This window comes from Callorhinus ursinus, unplaced genomic scaffold (assembly GCF_003265705.2).
Source record: "Callorhinus ursinus isolate GAN/ISIS: 27379988/994484 unplaced genomic scaffold, GSC_fseal_2.0 scaffold4, whole genome shotgun sequence".
NCBI lineage: Eukaryota > Metazoa > Chordata > Mammalia > Carnivora > Otariidae > Callorhinus > Callorhinus ursinus.
The window spans coordinates 101,583,364-101,586,870 of record NW_027397066.1 but is presented as its reverse complement, the minus strand read 5'-3'; the positions used below and the strand labels follow the sequence as shown (position 1 = coordinate 101,586,870).

General features: G+C 38.4%; 1 non-coding gene across 1 annotated transcript; it reads left to right on the top strand.

Moving 5' to 3' along the window:
• The first annotated feature begins 3,047 nt into the window (after positions 1–3,047).
• LOC112826295 (U6 spliceosomal RNA) lies at positions 3,048–3,154 on the top strand. The gene has a single exon (XR_003208904.1). It is a non-coding gene; the product is annotated as a U6 spliceosomal RNA (small nuclear RNA).
• Positions 3,155–3,507: the final 353 nt, after the last annotated feature.

Here is a 3,507-nt window from a genome sequence, read left to right as displayed (position 1 = left end):
ATTACCAGATTTAAATTTAGGGTGAATTCTGTGTGACAAATAGTACCGTCAAGTCTTCTTATTTAAGAAATGATTAGTGTTGGGTGCCTGGGTGGCTCAGTTGGTTAAACGACTGCCTTCGGCTCAGGTCATGATCCTGGAGTCCCGGGATGGAGTCCTGCATCGGGCTCCCTGCTCGGCGGGGAGTCCGCTTCTCCCTCTGACCCTCTTCCCTCTCGTGCTCTCTATCTCTCATTCTCTCTCTCTCTCAAATAAATAAAAATAAAAATAAAATATTAAAAAAAAAGAAATGATTAGTGTTTATCCTGACAACTTTTATGGAATAAATTGTATCTGCCTGGCTATATAAAAAGATGTGATTTTTTTCTGTTTTTGCAATCTTTTAGTGGATTGCTTGAGATGCGCATCACATTCTGCTTTAATGCTCATTCAGTATAGAGCTTTTTTCCCTCTTCTATTTTTGTGGAGAATTTCTCTTGGTTGGCAGGAGATTTTTTAAATTTATAGTTCCCCAACATTGTCCCCAAGCTCATTTACACCATATTACTGAGCATATCCTCTATTGCAAGTAACAGACTGCTGTAATTTGACATTGAACTAGAGCCTAACAAGCCCTTTCTTAGTTGGTGTGGCTAAGGAGAACATTCACTTAAAGGAAAAAGATTTTCTGCAAGAGATTTAGTCGACATTCCACGCTTCCAGATTCTTGAGGGTTGAGCTCTGTGTTCACCACAGACTCAGTGAAATTCTTATTATGTCTTTTTGTGACTACAAAACCAGCTGATTGCTGGATTCAGGCTGCAGACCACAAAGATAAGAAACCCCCATTAGCCTTTAGAGTATTTGTTGCCTTGGGGGCCATAACACAATAAACTGGGTGGCTTAAAACAACAAAAGTTATTGCCTCACAGTTGTGGAGTCTAGAAGTCTGAAATCAGTGTCAACAGGCCTGCATTGCCTTTGAAACCTGTAAGGGAATCCTCCTTTGCCTCTTCCTAGCTTCTGGTGGTTTGTAGGCGATCTTCTGTGTTGCAGCTACATAATTCCAATCTCTGCCTTTGTTGTCACATGGCATTCTCTCTCAGTCTTCATGGCCATGTTCTCATAAGGACATTAGCCCCTATTGGAGTAGGGTTCCACGCAATTCAAGTATGATCTCATGTAATTAGTTAATAATTACATCTACAACTATCCTATTTCCAAATAAGGTCACATTCTGAGGTACTGAGGGTCAGAACTTTAACATATCTTTTTTGAGGGGGGGCATAATGCACCCTGCAACACTTAGTAAGAGCCACCAAAACTTAAAGTTACCTTCCCCAACTCTGCCGAATATCTCAATCTCCATGTGTTAAGGATGCATGTGATAAAGTGCTCTCTGATATTTTACTTCTAGTTTATGTTTCATATAATAAAGGCAAAAACTCTTCCTGTCCAAGTTCTGAAGTAATCAAAAAGGGATATAAAGGCGTTGGTTAGCATTTGGAGGTAAACCTTAAAATTTTTTTACCTGGTAAGTGCTGGGCTAGAGAACATGGCTTCTACCTATGTACACGTGGGGGCTTCCTAATACTGGAGCCCAGGATTCAATGTACCCATCTGGGCCCAGGGCAGCCAGATCACAGAGACATCACTGATATATAGGGATGCATCTAAGTTTGAGCTTAACCCTGGTTATTTTGCCAGAAGGTACAAATGACAGATACCTACTTTCAAATTATGGGCAGTCAAGATTGAACTTGTGATAAAACTCTTCTTAGCAAATTCTGCAAAGATGGCAGTGGTGGAAGAGGTGTAGCTTTTAGATCTTCCCAAATTCCAACATAAAAAAGACAGTGAAATGAAAAAAAAAAATAATGGACAGCATTTACAAGAAAACTAGGTGACAAGGTACTCCAGGAACCCCAAAATGCAAAACAGCAAGAGCCAAAAGACCAACGCATTATCAGCATCTGTTGAGGAGAAAGCATAGAGAAGCCATGGGATGACTGACAACCTGACAGTGGGAGACCCAAAATGGCCCCTCTTGGGGAGGCCCAGTGGCCAGTGAGAGCAATAGCAGAAATGAGAGGGCTCTGTCCCTAGATTAGCAGGTGAGGCAAGGGACCCTGCAGTAAGCCAGCTGACGGCTTAGCAGCATCACCTTCCCACCTTCCAAGGGGCTCATACTCAGGTAAAATAGGAGGGGCTAAATCAAAATTGATTGGGAAGGAACAACATAGATGAAGGAAAGTGGGGTTGACAAAGAGAGCAAAAAAACAAAACCAGAAACAACTCAGAAAAATCACCTTAAAAAATTAAAAAGAAAATTTAACACTGCACGGGAACACAGGAGTTGTTAAATAGCCTTCTGATAATCAGAAAAATGAAATTCACATAAAAATAAGTAACAAAAATGTGTCAAGGCCAAAACCCATACAAAGATATTATGTGTTTTCAATAGAAAGTCCTATTTGAGAATTTTTCACATCTTGTGAGGATGAATTGAATTAGTTTTTGCCGCCTTAAAATTTCATGAGAAGGAAAAAGTGCAAAATCTTGACAAATTACTTTTAATTTTGACCTAACAAAGAATGTAAAGAGAAAGGAAAATGGGATATACTGTAAAAAATATTTAAAACATTTTCATTTCACTAATCATCTTTCAATTTGTGACTGCTAAAATTATATTAATTTTTAAAATTATTTTCAGATATATTCTTGATGCCTACTTTTTTCTCTTACGGCAGTATTTGGGTTTGGCCTTGATGTCAGCCAAATACTGATTTTAACTCCTGGCTTATTAGCATTTGGAAAAAATATGTATCAGTGCATCTCAATCCTGTAAGGTTTTTGGCCTGGATGACAAAAAGAGAACATAGATTCTCAGTGGGTTGCTTACTCCCAAAAGATGAGTGAGAGAAAGAGTTGGTCTGTGCATCCTCAACCTCTCTTTCTAGACTCATCAGATTAAGTCTTTATCAATTATTTATTGCTGTTTAAAATCCACCTGAAAACTTAGCAGTTTTAAAACAACAACAATTTTATATGTTCACAATACCATGGGCTGTGCCTGCTTCAGCAACACATAACTAAAATCGGAACAATATAGAGAAGATTAGCAGGGCCGCTGCACAAGGACGATATACAAATTCCTGAAACAGTCTATATTGTTAAGCGGTCAATTCATCAAGAAGATATAATATTGTAAATATATGCACTCAATGTCAGAGCACCTAAATATATTAAGCAAATAGTAACAATTCTGAAGAGAGAAGTTGACAATACAATAATAGTAGGGGACTTCAATACCCTACTTTCAGCAATGGATAGATCATCCAGAGAGAATATAAAAAAGAAAATGTTGAACTTGAAACATACATTGGACCAAATGGACCTAAGAGACATATACAGAACATTCTGTCCATCAGCAGCAGAATACACATTCTTCTCAAGTGCACACAGAACATTATCTAGGACAGATCATATGGTAGGCCACAAAGCACATCTTAGTAAATGAAGAAGATT